The following is a 16,661-nucleotide window of genomic DNA, read 5'->3' as shown; positions in this document are numbered from 1 at the left end:
TGAAGCAGGGAGATGTCCTGATTAACACCAGAGGTAGTATCTCACTCTAATAATCTCACTCTACTCATTGGTGGTGGTATCAGGGATGGGGCAGGTGTCTCCAGGATGCTGGAGCCGCAGTAACTCTGGAGCACACAACTGGAATGTGTGGGATGGTTCCTTCCCACCCTGATGTGGTAGCAGGAACGGGCTCTGCCTGCCTTGCATCAGAGAAGTCCTGACTGAAGCAATATGGTAATTATTGACTGTACAGAGCTTTTCAGCAAGCATTTGGCTATAAATATTTAGTTGTAACACTGCGATTCTTTGCCTGGCTACAGCGTTGCAAACTGTAGTTAAATCTTTTGTTATTATATTTCCCCTCTCTTGAGAGCTGCCCAAAATAACTCAAAGCAAGTCTTTGCGAAGAAAGGCTTGTTCCACTACCTAAGAGGAATACCATAACATTTATGCTGAGTGGATGAGGAAGCCAGGTTCTGAAAATCAAGCTGTAGGTTGTAGGCATGAGAAAACACACACTTTTCAGCTTTGGGAAATGAGTAAATTAAACTTGCAAAGGCCTGATCTTTCTCAAATTGCAAAAAATACACCAAAAAGACATTCATTTTAAGAACTCTGTTTGAACTCCAGCTCAATATTTTTAAAATGTCAGCACCCATACTTCAGTGAAATTACTCTGCAGACTGTGCCAGTGGCAGACCCCTGGGGTGCACTGAGTTTAGCTGAGGAGATGTTGGTGCTGGAAAACTTGGATGAGCTGGATTGCTTGGGAGAGTGGCTAAGCAACAGCTTAGTTTCTGGAGTTGTCATGTCATGCAGCAAGCGGATTTTCCCTCCAGAAGATTTTTTAGGTAGCGGGATCAGGACACTTCTGGCTAACTGGTAATGCACCCTGCTCAACAGTGTCGAAGCCCGGAGAAATGTTTTCAAAAATAGGATGGGTTTCACAGGCTGAGGAAACACAGCTGCTATAAAGGAGGGCAAACACCCAAGGAAGGAACTTCTTCCATGTGTTAATTTAAAACCCTTCTGTAAATGGACGATAATTTCTACATTAAATATACATGTACATACTGTTAATCTGTTTGATAAATAATTCAGTGCTATAACGCTGTTGAAACAAAACAGGGCACTAAGCATGGATTTGGTAGTGAATTGTAGATTATATAAAGCTTCATCCCTCTGTGTACACCAAAACATCTTTCTTTTCTATTTTTCACCTTTTTTTTTTTTTTTTTTTTTTTTTTTTTTTTTTTTTTTTTTAAAAAATAAGGAAAACTGAAGGAAGGTCAGGTTTGATTGGGGCCTTGAGCATTCTGGTCTCATAGAAGGCGTCCCTGCCCATTGCAGGGGGCTTGAAATGCGATGATCTTTTAAGGCCCCTTTCAACACAAACCATTCTGGTGACAAGGGCAAAACTGAATTTCTCTGCCAGTGGTTTGGGGCAGGAGAAATCATGATGCAAATCAGGCTTTATGTCCTGCATCAGACATCTTTTTTTTATGGGAGAGCTTGTTCTGCTGAGGAAATAAATCATCAGATTAGAGGATGAGGGCACTGTCAATATTAGTCTCGGTTTTTAAGCCTAATCGAGCTACAATCTTCCTTCAGTAGAGAGGTTTGTTGGAAACCATCTTTCTGAGGGTGGGGATCGCTGTTTATTGAAGTGTCCTGCTCTGAAGGAGAGTTACATAAACCAGGACAGGCTCCAGAATACTTTTAAGGACGTATAATTTCTTTGCTTTCCACTGGCACACAGAGATTTACCTCTTGTTCTAGACATAGCAAATTTCGAGTGGCGGCAGACAGAGATGCTGTGCCAGAATTTGGTCAGGCCTGTAAATACCCAGCCTTCAAAGGACTGCCTGAAATGGATACTGTTGGACCAGGCATGTTTCGACATCAGAGATCTGACCCTGGGTGCTGTTTGCAGATGGAGGATGTAGACCTTTTGATGAAGAGTTTTGATATTGAGTCCATGAAGAGTGATGCCCCTTGCTTTCCACAGGCAGATCTGCCCCAAATCCAGTGCTTGGCCTTACTTCCCACTGAACAAAATTGCACCTGAACACGCAGAAAAAGGGCAAGGCCCTCCTATGAAGAGAACCTTGATTTATGATTACGTTCGCAAATTAAAATTTTGAGTGATTCAGGCATGTTGCCATTTCTCTGTGAGGACTGTAATCATGAGGGGTTTGTGAAACCTGAATGTTTCACGGATTGCACGATGAGTTATTATCAGTCCAACGGTTCTGATCAGAAATTGTAATTTCTAATCAGAGCTCTCTGTTCCTTCTTCAGATGCTTCAATCACCCTGGTGGGGCAGAAACCACACAAGAGGTCAATGGCTAATCACAGAGCCACCTATGAGGCAATCCTTTGTTGCTCGAGCGTTATTCATCCAAACCGTTCTGAGCATATTTATTAGAGAATACATGCTATCATGATCAGCTCGGTAATGACTCCCTTCCAGTCTGGATAATTTTCAGAAGAAGGGGAAAAGACAGTGGAAGAATCGTAATTGCAACCTGATGAGAATACCTCCCACCTTCCCCTCCCTTGCCACTACAGGAGCTCAAAGGGGTAATTGGATATTCATACAGGAATAGGCTGAGCAGCTAAATCACTCCACACAGCAGCAGAATGGTCTGTCTTTTGTTCACAGCAAACTTGAGGCGACTGTTGCAAAGGCAATCATTTCCAAAATGGCTTTTTCTTTTTTTTCTGAAAAGGCATCACAGTAACTGAGGTGCTTCAGAAATACTGAGAAAAGAAGGATTATCTGCACAGTGCCAGGGATGTTGGTCCATGCACAGCATTAGGACAGCTAAATTATGTAGCAGAAACAGGTGACAAGAGACACATGGAACTGATAGTTACCTCTGGCACTATCATCAGTATGAACTATGCAGCCATTCTGTTGCCACAGGACTTAGCAGACCCTCTCAAACACACAAGTTACTCAAAAGACTGAGCAATTACCCCAAAGATTGTGTGGCTTTTCTCTCAGCCTTCATGAATGCATTTTTGACTCAAAAAGTTGACTGTTTCCTCTGCAGAATGTCAAATGTTTAAGTGGATCCCATTGTATGTGGTATGTTGAGAGTACTGCAAATATTTATTTCAGTAGTAAATTATAATTTCCTGTTACTCCATAGTGATTAAGGGAAAATGTACATCAGTTTTACAAAATTGTTGTCATGGTACCAGGATGATTTTTGTTGTCTTTTGTTTGCCTGCGTTTCCTTTTTTATTTATTTATTTTTTTTTTTGTATTGCAGGTTTTCTGTGGTCATTGACAGAATTTTCTAGGAAAATCATGCCTAACATGCCTATTTTTCTTTCTGGAAGATACCTCTACTTAGTGCACTGAGTTGTATGACAATATCCTGAATTTAGGATCTAATCAATAATAGAAACAAGTATTTTCTATGGCCAGTAACAGGTAGAAATAATTTCCACTAAAATGCACCACAGAAAATGAACTGAGGCAACAAAGCTGGAGAGAAGAAAGGGGTGTATTGAGCAAGATTCTTGTTTCTGTGTGTCCCTCCTTTCCTTTTTGTGTCTGACGACCCTGCAAAAAATGTTTCTCCCTCTAAGCACCAGCCGGGTAGGGCCTGAGCAGGATGAAAACAGGATGAAGTTTGCAGCACCTGGCAACAATTCTGAACCTCGAGCTGAAATGACAACCGCAAAAGGACCAGAAGGGACGGGCAATTTCTCCAGGAGATTCCCTGTCATCCCTGTTAATGAATGTCCCCGTGGCACCGGGCAGGAGCTGAAGCTCCCAGGCCATTGGGACAAGCCATACCCGAGGTTATGAGGCTGTAATAAGTAATCCGGGACGGTATCACCAGTGCTGGAAAACATTCAAGGAGGGTGGACAAAAAAAAAAAAACCCAAATAAAACCAACACGCACAAAGGAAAAAAAAAAAAAAAAAAGATGCTGGAAGACAAGAGAAGACAAAAGCCAAACCACACAGCTGTAAGAGGTAACAAGAAACACGTGAAAATGAAAACCACCTCCATGTATGTCAATATTTGCCATCCCCAGCAGTACGACCCGCAGAACAAAGGCGACGGGTTCCCCGCTGCCTAGTGACAGAAAGGAAAACAAACACTTCCTACAGCCCCAGCCCGGCTGCAGGGCCCGCCAGTAATCTCGTATTTATGTATTCGGCTCCGAGGATAACCTTAGCTCCAGAAACGCCTGGCATTTGGGCAGAACAAGCCCCTCTTTGGGAGGCTCGCAATGGGCGGGCGGCAGGCGCGGCGCTCCCCGCTGCGGGCGGCAGGAAGGGCCGGCGCTCCGCTCCTGCCTTCCCTGCCTTTGCAGGGGAATTACTGCTTCTTCATGGAAACAAAGGAAGGAACAGAGCCCATACGTTCCCACCTTTTTCTCCCCTGCCTCGGCGTGTTTAGCGATTACAGTGAGATCCCACGCTGGGGTGGGGGGGAGATGACTTCTAGCCTTCGTTCTCCTATTAAAAAATGCGTTTGCAGGATCATTCCCAGCCAATTAGTCAAATGAGTGACGCAGTTGTCATTAGATGAGAAGATGACATAAAATCTCCTTGCTTTTCACATTGCCTCACCGCCCCCAGAAAGCACAACTGCTTGGTTGAAATAGTCCAGGAGGATGAGGGCCGGCGGTGCTTCACACCGACCTTTGGCCTCCCTGCCCTGCCTCATGGGCACTCTTGCCAGAGGCAGCTCAGACACCAGAGTCACCTCTGTCTTTCCTTGGAAAAGATCAGGTTATGGCTCATTTGGCTCCCTGACCGAGCTCAAAGCTGGCCATGGGAGCTGAAGGGACAGCACAGCAGCAGTGTCCCCGCCGCGCAGCCCCTTGCAGCACGGCCTCAGCGTGGTGGCAATGTGGAAGTGAGAGATGCTGGAAGAAAGCAGTGTCCGCCCCCACTGTCCCCAGGGTCAGAGAGGGAGTTAACCTCGCTTTTCATTTGGGATCACCTCAGACATCCCACATAGGTATGCTTGTCACCCAGTCATTTTTTCCTTCAGCTGGGTGAGGGACACCTCGCTGAGGGGACTGTGCTGTTGGTCCTGTCTCCCTCTGCTCCATTCCAAGAGGAAGGGGGGGTTGTGTGGGAAGATGGATTCATTTGCAAATGTAAATACTGGCTGTCAGAGAGGGCAAGGGATTAGCTTTACATAAGAAGAGAGAGGTGGCACTGCATGCTGTCAGGCTCATTAGGGGAGCAGGAACCGTGTAGCTGGGCTATTTGGTAATGATCTACCCACTCCAGCCTTCCTTTGTTTCTTTAACAGCCCCTCCAGCTCAGGCCAGGCTCCCCGGACTCCCACAATTTCCCTTTAAAATACTACAGCCCTGAAACATTTCAAGGCAGGTCAAGAAATCTAACCCACATGCAAAAAGTGTCCTTACAATCTGTATTACTTTTACAGTAAACCTCCCTCAAGCTGTCAAGCCGCTTAAACACAGACGGGAAAACACAACTGGGAATGGCACTTGCCAATGACCACACCACAGCCAGCATCCACCAAGAGTCATCCAGTGGTGGATGCACTGACATGGCTTAGATTTAGGCTGGACATTGGGAAAAATTTCTTCTCAGAGGTGGTTGTCGGGCACTGGAACAGGCTGCCCAGAGAAGTGATGGAGTCACTGTCCCTGGAGGGATTTAAAAGACACCTGGGGACTTTGTTTAGTGGTGGACTTGGCAGTGCCGGACTTGGTGATCTTGGAGGCCTTCTCCAACCCAAATGGTTCCATAATTCTAAAACCACTCACCTAGGTCCAAGCTCTCATGAAAAGTTATTCAGACAGCAGATGAGGGAGTCCCGAAGGCAACTTCGCAGCTCAAGGAATCAGAGGTTGCTGCTGCTGGCAGAGGCCCTCCCACTCTCCCCTCTAACCTTGGATGTATACCTATCCATCACCAGCCTTTTCTCATGCACGGGGATGTTGCAAATGGTATCAGCTCACAAACACAGCCAAAAGCCAGGCCTGAAGGAGAAGAGTGGATTTTAGCAGGATCAACATGCCGACTGTGCTCAGTGCACAGCCGCCTGATGGAACACAAAATATCCAGTGTGGAGGTGCAGCTGAAGGTGGGAGAGTGCAGGTGGGGAAGAATGGAGAGTATGAGGTCAGCAGAAGCTAAATTACCTTGACAGGAACTCAGACTCTGCTACCCATTTTGGGCCCAACAGGTGCTTCGGGCCAGAACAGATGTGCTGCAGAAATACACCTGGGAATTTCACCATCCAGCTCCTGAATCAAGCCCACAGCTTTGGCTAAAAACCCAATTATTTTTTCTAAAAAATCTTATTCATTACCACTAGAGCTATGGATTGCTGGCTTGTGAAAGGATCCCCCTAACCAACAGTTCCTTTCTCACTAAACCCTCTCACTACTCTGCAGGCATTTATACCTATGTAAAAACAAAATTCACTCTAAGGCTTCTGTGTAAATCAGCTGAAAATTGGTCCAAATTCAATACTTTTAAAGCTTTTAGGAGGGGTTTTTCTAGGCCGAGAGGTAGGTGCTGGATAGATTTTTGTTCTCCCTTCTGTGCTTAATGGGAGAACAGTGCATTCCACATTTCTTTTTTTCACAAGGATTAAGCTCCTCGTAGTGTGAAGGTGGGGAGGAGAGTTAAAATAAATTTTCTAGTCCTTCAATAAATGCATGTTGAAGATTTTCTATTAAAAGTCCCTTTTCACATTCACACAAAATGATTTGCATTTACGTGCTTCCACGCTCGGGGAGCCTCTGGCTTCATCACCTTGTCTTCCCAACTGTGAGAGCTGAGGTCATGACGCCCAGGTTTAACTAACCAGAGTTTCTCATCCTCTAGGAGATAGGGTTTTTTTATTTTTTGCTAACAACTGCACATTTGCTTGCAAATGCCACATTCAGGTGCAAACAATAGCATGTAGAAGAATATAAATTTTCTGTAACAAGTCATGCAAACAAGGCATCATTCACATCACAGCTCAGACAAAGAATACAGTAAAATACATGCAAAGCAGCCAAATGAGCTCTAGATTGCTATATTGATGGGTTTATTTTATTTATTATTCCTTCAGCCCTGGCTTTGAGCTAATAAAGCTTTATTATGCCCCTCTCTGCACTGACAAAGAAAATAATTATATTTACTTGGAGAGAAAAATACTGTAATATATCCCAGACCATCTAAGACATTTTCTTATTTCTGGGGGGTCTACAAAGGCACTTTATATCACCTTGAAAATATGTTAATTCAAACATGGATAAAAAATATTCTCTTGCTTGTAGCTGACAACTTGCCAAAAAGATATTAAAATTGGAAGCACTACCTGTGTTTTCTGAAGACTACTAAGAGTCTGGATAGTGCTATTGTTTTATAAGAGGAAATTAGCCGTAAAAAGGTCAGAACAGTGTGAAAAGAAGAGAAAATAAACAGAAAACATAGCAGTTCAAGGTTTAATGCAATTTTCATTTAGTTTCTGCTAGAAATGGTGAGAGCTTCAGAATACAATGGGTTTTTGCCCAGGACTTGAATTCATGCAATCTTTTAAAATGTATGATTATGTTGTCTTAATGCAATGACTTTTTGCTTTTACATCCTTCCGTTCTTCTGGTCACTGGTGCTCAGCATGCTCCATTACCACTGAGGAAATGCAGAAACAGGACATATGAGAAACCTAATTAAATTGCAAATCTTCTTAGAAATTCGTGCATTCTGCTCTTGCAAGCTAAAACTTGTTCAAAACTGCATTGGTCATTTTTTTTTGGATCCATATCTGAAATGGACACCACCATTTTCTTCCCTTTTATCATCTGCAGAGTTTTTTTCTCCCTTTTCCAGTCTTTCTTTCCTGGAAGAAGATCTAGGCTCTTCATTAGTGAACAAGTTGATTTTTTTGGCCCATAAGGCGCAGCCTAGGTTTGGTTTCATTTTATTTTCCTGAAAAAGAGTTTTACTCAGTTGAAGGGAAAGTGAGAATTCATCCAACATCCTTCTTCTTGAATTCTAAGGTTCATAACCTCAGCTAAGAGGTAAGTTACTGCGGGTGAGCCCTATTTCCTGGAAAATTAGGCACCATTTCGTTTTGTTTTGGTTGAGTTTGGCTTTCTAAGTGATAACTTTGCTGGGCTTTGCCTGTCTCCCACATCCCGTTCCCGCGCTCTCCCGAGCCGTTGCTGCTCTTTCGGCTCTCCCTACGGAGGTATGTAAAAGCAAGGCATAGTTTTCAAGCTTTGAACTTTAATTAAATAGGTGTGGGCTACACAGTGCAAATATTTCCTTTCACTCAGGAAAGTGCAAGATGACACCAGGTGTTATTTGTGCTCTCATTCCTGTACCCCTTGTCCTGCTCACTCTCTTTCTGCTATCCATACATAATTCTTCAAGACTAAAGAGGAAACCATTTGCTCTGGGAAGATTGGCAGACTCGATAGATAAACAGACTGATGTAGTGAAATTAATGTTTGCTATCCTACTGCTGTAAGGCTGTGTGATCATGAGATCTTAATAAAAGCATGGATTACTATCCATAAACATAGAATCATGGAATCATTATGGCTGGAAAAGACCTCCAAGACCCTCAAGTCAAACCCTTGCCAACTAAACCAGAGCGTTAAATGCCATGTCCAGTCTTTTCTTGAAAACTTCCAGGGATGGTGAGTCCACTACCTCCCTGGGCTGGCCATTCCAATGCTTGGCAGTCCTGATGCAAAAATATCTCGGGAATCCTCTGAACCAGTGTGTGTTGATAGGCATCCAAAGCCAAAAATGATCAGATTTAATTCTGGCATGGCTTGTTAGACTTACATTTCATATTCATTTTCCTGAAGGAAATAAAGATGCTTCCATGGAGGGTACCTGGGCTAGCACAGCAAATCCTGGTAAGATCCACATTATTAATACGTGGCTTTTCACCTCAGTCTGAAGCAGACACCTTGACACGTACCTGACCTTGCCCAGGTACTAACCCAGGCTAGTTTTACTAGCTTCTATACCTCAGTAAAACTAAGCTGAAGATCTCTGCTGCCACCAGGTCAAACTCAGTGCCAAGACCCTCAAGAGGAATAGATATTTCGACAGAAATTATGTTTCTGCACCTGCTGTTCTTATACCTTCCTGCTCTTACGGTTTTAAAGGGTGCCCAGGGTCTAGAAGATGTTTAATGATGTTAAAAAATGGCAAGCTTTCAAAATTTCTTGTAATCTGTGGTAACAGTAGATAGCAAAATAGAGAACTGTATGCATCTTCTCATGTATGATGATTATGTCACCCTGCATTGAGCAGATGCAGGTTCCCTCATACAAATAGACTTTGAAATGAACTGTAGAAGAGTCACAGATTTGTGTTGCAAGGGACCTTAAAGACCATCTAGGTTCCCCCTCCCTGCCATGGGCAAGGTTGAACAAACTCTACTTGAATTAAAAGTAAAATAGTTAGACAAGGCTGACGGGGAATCCAAGACCATTCAGGGTTTCTCAAAAGCCCCAGTATTGATTAAAAAAAACCCCTTTTTAAAAATTTATTTGGCTTTTCAAGCAAAAAAGATTCCTTATTCACCACTTTTCAAAAGAAAGGAGCTTTAAACATATTCCCTGGTAACTAGAAGTTAATCCTACACAAACGATAAAGACTTGGCTGTGAAAGTGGGTTTTGCCCTTCTTATAAGGCTCCTGGGCAGAAAAATGCAATATAAATGCATCAAAAACCCTACTCAAGGGTCTAAGTCTGCAAATACCTGCACCTGCACTTATATGTGGAAAGTAAGATCCCAACTCAACAAAAATCAGTGGGATTTCTGCCTTCAGCTCCAACAAGGTCACTGTTTCTCCCTGTGAACAGCCAGATTAAATGAGAAGGACTGTGCTTAATCAGCTACTCTGCAAGTAAAACTACTTGCAAAGGATTGTGCCCGGGCTTTTAATTCCCTCCTAAATTAAAGAGTAATTATTTCCGAGTGTCAATTTTATTATCTTGGTAATTTGTCCATGCATGAATCACTGTGCCAGCTGGGCAGGCAATAATGTGAACACCACTCATCTTAAAAAGGGGGTTCAACCAAGCAAAATGCTGAACATCCTTTGCAGGCATTCTGTTCTTCAGAAGGAGCAGACCAGGCTCTGCATGGCTGTGGATCCCCAGCTGTTGCCAGTACAGAGCTGAAAGAGCAATCTGCTGGTGTGAAATTCTGAGCAAGCTTCTGTCTTGAAACGCTAAGAGAAGATGGAAGAGGATACCGAGAAGGTTTTTCCAGTTTACACTGGAAGAGGAATTTTTAATAAGCAGGTAATAAATAGTTTTCAGAGTCAAGAGGGGAAAGCACAAGCTGTCTGCTTCCTTTGCATGAAGTCCAAGTTACATTTCCTCCCACATCTTTATCATTACACGCCATGTCAGAAAATAAGAGTGGTTATTGACTTTAGCACATGCAACATTAAAAGCCAGAACTGGAAACCAGTGCCATCCTGTCATGCTTTGCTGGAAACTGCTAGAAATGTAATGTCTTCAGTTTCAGATGAGCTGTGAAATGTGGACCTAAAGAGGCTTTATGAGAACTATCATCATTCCTGTTTGTGGCAGAAGCATTGAGCAGCCTGGCAAAATAAACCTTAATTTAGACGGATTGGATCCAACCTGGCTTTAAGAAGGAGAAAAACTAGATTCATGACAGATTATTTATTTAAAGCCATTGCCAGGCCACATCTCAGGATTTTCCTTAAACCTTTCATATCAGATGACATGTCATGTGCTGCACTTCACCAGCAGCTGCAGCTTCCCTGTAAATATTTTACATGGCTTTGATTAAACATCTGTTTTGCTGGCACACGGCAGCCCGTGCTTGACCTTGACTCCTGTCAGGATAACTCACACCTCAGGGCATGTCAGCATTTGGAAGTGCATTTGAATCAATCCCCAGCTTCAATAAACTGGGACATCTCCCCATCGTGTGTCCATGGGAAATGGATCTTCTCCAGGAAGAACAGTCTGGTGGAACAAGGCTTCCCCTCACACGTACAGCTCCTGTTCAGCTCCAGCAAACATGTGCAGCACAGACGATGGCAATATGCAGGAACAGAAGGTGTCCATCTTCTGGAAGAAGCAAGGCCTGAGTGGGAACTGACTGCTGCAGGTTTCTTCCAAAGAAAATCAAAACAAGGACTAGAATGTGAGAGCTTCAGAAATAGCATCATTCTGCTGCTCAGCGGGGAGTGAAGTTAGTCACTGCCCCAATGAAAATTACCTTGTGCTCTCGCTGTAATGGTTTTGATATCTCTGTGCCCAGGTGAAGATAAAATTGATTTTTTTTTCCTTCCTGAGTTTGATTTAATGCAAGACAAAATATTTTATAAGGGCAACACTCACGCTGTTCATATCAAAATATAAGTAGAGAAAGAAGCTACAAGCTCTACTACAGGGCAACAAAAAGTAATAACAGGAGAACTGGGAAAATAAAGAGAAATAAATAAGATGCAGACCTAGTTTGCTGCACTACACGAATCAAGCTGCCTTTCAAATGGTTCAGGGCCAGGCTGGATGGGGCTTTGAGCAATCTGCTGTTGTGAAAGGTGTTCCTGTCCATGACAGGGGGTTGAAATGAGATGGTCTTAAGATTCCTTCCTACCCAAACCATTCCAGGATTCTCTACAGCATTAATTGCTCACATTTATCAGACTTGAGTTTTTCCAAGAACTCAAAATAAGGGTCTGGATTCTTATTTCAGGGTTCAGCACTCCTTTATCTGAACAAAGTACTCTACTAGTTCAGCAGAGAAGATGGAGAGTGTCCGTCAAGGATCAGAGGTGGCCCTGCACATGTCCCAGAAGTGCCCGGCAGAGCAGACACACTTAAAGAGCTGGTTTCACACAGCATCAGCAGGCAAGTTGCAAAGAATTAGGTGTCAAGAACTGAAAATCTGTAAACTTCAGAAGATAATCACATGCCTAACAGCAATCCTAAACATACTTAAAAATAGCTGTTTCTATGACCTGGAAGCTGCTGAGCACCAACAGCTTCTGTCACTTGGAACTTTCCAAACGCATTTCCAATTAAAGTTGCTGTTAGCAGCAATGCAAGACAAGCTCTGGCTTTCTGTGAAAATGGACCAAATACACCAGCCTACAGCTTGTCAGCCTTCTCAACCTCTACCTCCCTTTTTTCTGTGGGGTAACGAAAAGAGGTTGTGCATCTCATTCCCACTCTGGTAAGGGGTAAAACCATTGTCAAGCCTCCCCCAAATCCTCGGGCAATTACGGGACACATTCTTCAGCTATCAAATAGCAGGTTTGAAATTTTTCAAATGCTGTCATTCCTACTTGCTACACTGCTGAAAGGTTTAAGGTCGTGAGCAGACAAGTATTTCCACAGTGAGTCCTCAGCACTTGTTGCAGCGTCAAATCCACCACAACAGCAGGGGCTTTATAAGCAGAACAGCTATCAGGGTTTCAGGTGGTGAAAGGAGAGACGTGTGTGCTTGCCCCTCATGTTATATGGCTGTGCACAGTCTTGCTAAGAAAGCGGGGTCTGTGCTGGACCCGTTAGCAGATTTATGGCTTGCTTTGCAGCTCTGTAGGTGACTCGGGGAACAGCACAGTAGCTTCCTGTGCTGGTGCTTTAAAGCAGGTTTTCTGTTACTGGAGATCACAGGAGCTGTCTGTAAGCTGAGATCTTTCCAGGGCTTAATTCTCCATGTGAGGGCTCAGAGGGACCCCTGCTTTCAAGGGGCAGTGGGGGTAAAAATAAAGTCAGCATAAGCTGTTTGTCCTTGAGCAACTACAAAGGTTTCGATTTCCCGACAGAAAACTTTGTCCATGACGGAAACGACAATTGCCCTACAATTCAGTGAGGAAATGGTTCCTCCATGCTTCCAGCAAGATTTGAGTGCCTGTGCCCTACATTCTTGCAGGGTGCAATATTCCACTTTAGGGATGCTCTTGCTAATCAGTGGGTGGCTGCAAGTACAAGTGCTTTCACCTGGCATCTTGGAAAACATAATTTAGATGTGAAACATTAACCGAGTTTATATCCTAGAAATGCATCTGTGCCTTCAAATGTATCTCTTCAAAGAAAAAAAAAAAAAGAGAGAGAGCTTGAGAATGAAACTTAATATAAAACTTTGCTGAGTATTTTCAGGTCCTGGTAAACTCTTTCAGAAACACACAAAACAACAGCAGAAAGAGCTACAGAGACAGGGTCCATGGGAATCTTTGTATCTAAGTGTTTTTCTCCATGGTTTTTTTTTGTGACAGAGCCTACATTTCCAAGGTAGGAAATAAAGATTTTCCCCAAGGCTGGTTGAGTGTAGGCCCACACATTTCTAAGTCATGGAATCCAAAATCAGTTCCTCCTGATCACCTGCCTCTGTTCTTTGTGTAAGACAGGACAAACGGATGTTCCCAGTTCCTACACATCCCATTTTATAAGGGATTATTATGAGAAAAGCTTATTAATCTTGTCAAATTGTTCAGAACAGTGCCTGAAGGATTATTTAACAGCAGGTTCTCTCTTTTTTTCCCCCCTTCTTATCCATTTTATGCCTTTTCTCTTTGCTCAACAGTTTATAACCTTAGTCATGGTACGCTGCCTCTCCCATAGAAATGACAGTGCTTTCAGTGACAGGCATTTGACATGCTACAAGGAGCAAACACAGGAAAAGGTAGGGCTAACAGGGTACCAGGCAAAACTAGGGACAGCTTTGCTTTTCTTCTCATGCTAGAAAAGTGGAATTTTAATTATCTAAAGGGAATTTTAATTACCCAAAGATTTTTTGCAAACAAGAGTAGTTTGGGGCAGTTTTATTAAGGTAAGCATTTTTCTTTTTATTTTCCTTTTTTTTTTCTTTATAGTCTGTATATGTGTCTCTTTCTTCAGGTTCCTTTTCTTTCCCTACTCTTTGGCTGTCCTATGTGCCTTAACAGTAATTCATCTTTCCTCTTTCAAAAACACTCTCCACCTGGACCTTCTCTCAAACTACTTCTGGTCTGTCATGGGAATTGCATCCCATAATTTCTCACCGTTATAATGTGCTGGTTTGGGAGAGTTCATTTATCGTAAAACTGGTTTCAACAAGAAAAAAAAAAGAGATGGCAGGTTCATATATCCAAAAGGAAACAACACTGGGAGTAATAGATCTGAGTTATATTAAAAACAATTGGAATCTGTAGCCACACTCAGTTATGATCGATGAGGATCCAGAATACTTTGTAGCAGCAATAAAACATATGTTCTGTAGATGAGCTGCATGAAAGTTAGAAATAGTTGATTATCTGACTGTTAATTTCACTGTTTTATTAATTAAAGACTAACTGCTGTCACTCTGTGTTCAGAAAGTTGCTTTGATCTGACTGTATGTCTGGGATATGAAAGTGAAACGATAAATGTCATTTAACACAGCTGGTAGAAATGTTTTATGGAGAAAGACTACAAAACTATTACAGTAATAATTTGAGTTTCTTTTCTGAGCTGTTCTGAAATATCTTTTATCTTGGGAGCTGTACTATAATGTAGAAAGAATAAGTACAACAGATCCATAGAAGAGCCTAGGAAGGGACCTTAAAATCACTTCATTCCAAGCCCCTGCCATGGGCAGGGACTTTTCCCACTAGACCATATTGTTCCAAGCCTCATTTGAACACTTCCAGGGTTGGGGCAGCCATCCTGTGCCAGGGCCTCACCACCCTCACCAAGAGGAATTCCTTCTTAATGACTGACCTATGCTTGTCCTCTTTCAGTTTCTTTTGATGGGTCACCCTGCTTTTGTCAGGCAACTTCTTCTGAGATCACCCCGCTGCCTCCAAGCCAGAACTGCCTGAAGCTCCCCAAACCAATGAACGTAAATGTAGGGAGAAAATAAGTCCCACGTTCACGAGACACTGAGTTTCTGATCACTGAGAGCGGTTTTTCCTCTATCTCCTCTATGGAAGAGAAAGAACAGAACAAAAAAAGGTTGCAGATTGTTTTGGCCTCAAGAAATAAATCTGATGCTTTATAGATTTTCATGAGGTCTCTCGTTGTTCTCTTTTTGCAAATGGCTTTCTGCTTTCTCCGGAGCTATACATACATTTTTCCCTTAAGATAGCCAGCTTTTTCTTTAGTGGAACTAAGGGGTCATAACTCTAGCTCTGTGGCAAAGAAGCAGACAAATATCTGAAGTTCCCTGATTAATATACATATATCCCTGAGTTTCAGGCCAGAGCGAGTGTTATTCAAAATTACAAGCCTCCAGCTTAAAGAATAGCTAACAGAAATGCTGACAGGAACTAAAACTGCTCTAGCAGTGAGCAACTGCAAACAACTGAATGTTTTTATGCCCTTGAACTATTAATTATTCTGCCTTGGAAGGATTAGAAAGGACTTCTGACTGACCCAAGTTCTCCTTTGAAAACAGAGAGAGGAAAAACAGTATTCCCTGAGTCCCTGACTAGTTTAAGGACTTATTTGTTAAATTTAAGACCTGCCAAACCCAAGCTATTATTTTCTAGCTGCTTTGTATCCAGCAGCTTCTTACAAGAAGTGACTTATGGAACATTTCAGGGCTTTTATACCAGCAACAATAACCAGCATAAAACTTGTGGGATAGGATATTAGACTGAAATATCCGCAGTATATATTCATATACGACATTTTATGTAACAGCAGAAAGCCTATGAGGGGTTTCAATATAATTAACAATGCCATTAAAATTATGAAATACCATTAAATTTGATTGACATGCTGTGACTAAAAATAACCTAGTTTAGCTTTCTGTGTAAAGTCAAGTATTTTTTAAAGAACTTGTGTGGACTTTCCTGGTAACACAAGGACTGGCTTTAACGAGTTCAATGTCAGTATTAGACTCCTCTTCATCTTTAAAACAGATGAAATATTTAGTTTATTAGCTCATTTTGGTTAGGACAATTCCAGCTTTTCATCTAAACCTAGTTTTCCTTTGGCTTTGAACAGAAATGTAGCAATTTCCACTCAGGAAGAAATAGTAATAATAATTGTATTAATCAATTCATCAGTACAAGTGAAAATGGGCCTAAACTTCAGCCTTCTGTTTTTTTAAATCCTGGCACTTTGATGCAAGATTTTTGAGATTTCAAAGGAGCCAATCCAGAGCTTAATTCAGATAAAGTGACTTTGGTATTATTTACTGTTACACAGGAGCTCCTTTTTGGAGAGGAGTACAGATTTTTACAAATGTTTAGTCCAGGCAAACATTTGATGACAATTAGTAAGAAAGAAACATTTTCTCAGAAATAATTTTTCCTCTCCAGGGGAGGGAAGAAAGGAGTTTTATTTTTGTGGGAAATAGTTGAAACATGAGACAAAAGTGTTTTGTAAAGGTCTCAGAAGTGTGGTGTTTTCCAGCTTTTAGGGGTGTTTTCCAGCTCAACCCAACACGATATGCATGCATCTTACCCAACATGATATGCAGGCATCTTCAGTGTCTTACATAATGTGAAATTCCCAAGAGAAAGGATGGGATGACTCAGGCTCATGGGATGCAGCTGCATGGATGGCCTGGAGGAGAGAAGCTCTTCTGTTCCAAAGCGTGGTGCACTGTCACACTCCTCATGAGCACTGCGGGATGAAGCCCAGGAGACGGACGGTGGCTTCTGCTCTCCATGAAACCCCTGCATTAACAGCTCCCATCTCCTGGAATTTCTGAGGAGAATGGCACAGC

This window comes from Chamaea fasciata, unplaced genomic scaffold, assembly GCF_029207755.1.
Source record: "Chamaea fasciata isolate MVZ Bird 193981 ecotype frontalis unplaced genomic scaffold, bChaFas1.0.hap1 SCAF_6, whole genome shotgun sequence".
NCBI classification, from domain to species: domain Eukaryota; kingdom Metazoa; phylum Chordata; class Aves; order Passeriformes; family Sylviidae; genus Chamaea; species Chamaea fasciata.
Note: the sequence above shows the minus strand (reverse complement) of the source record.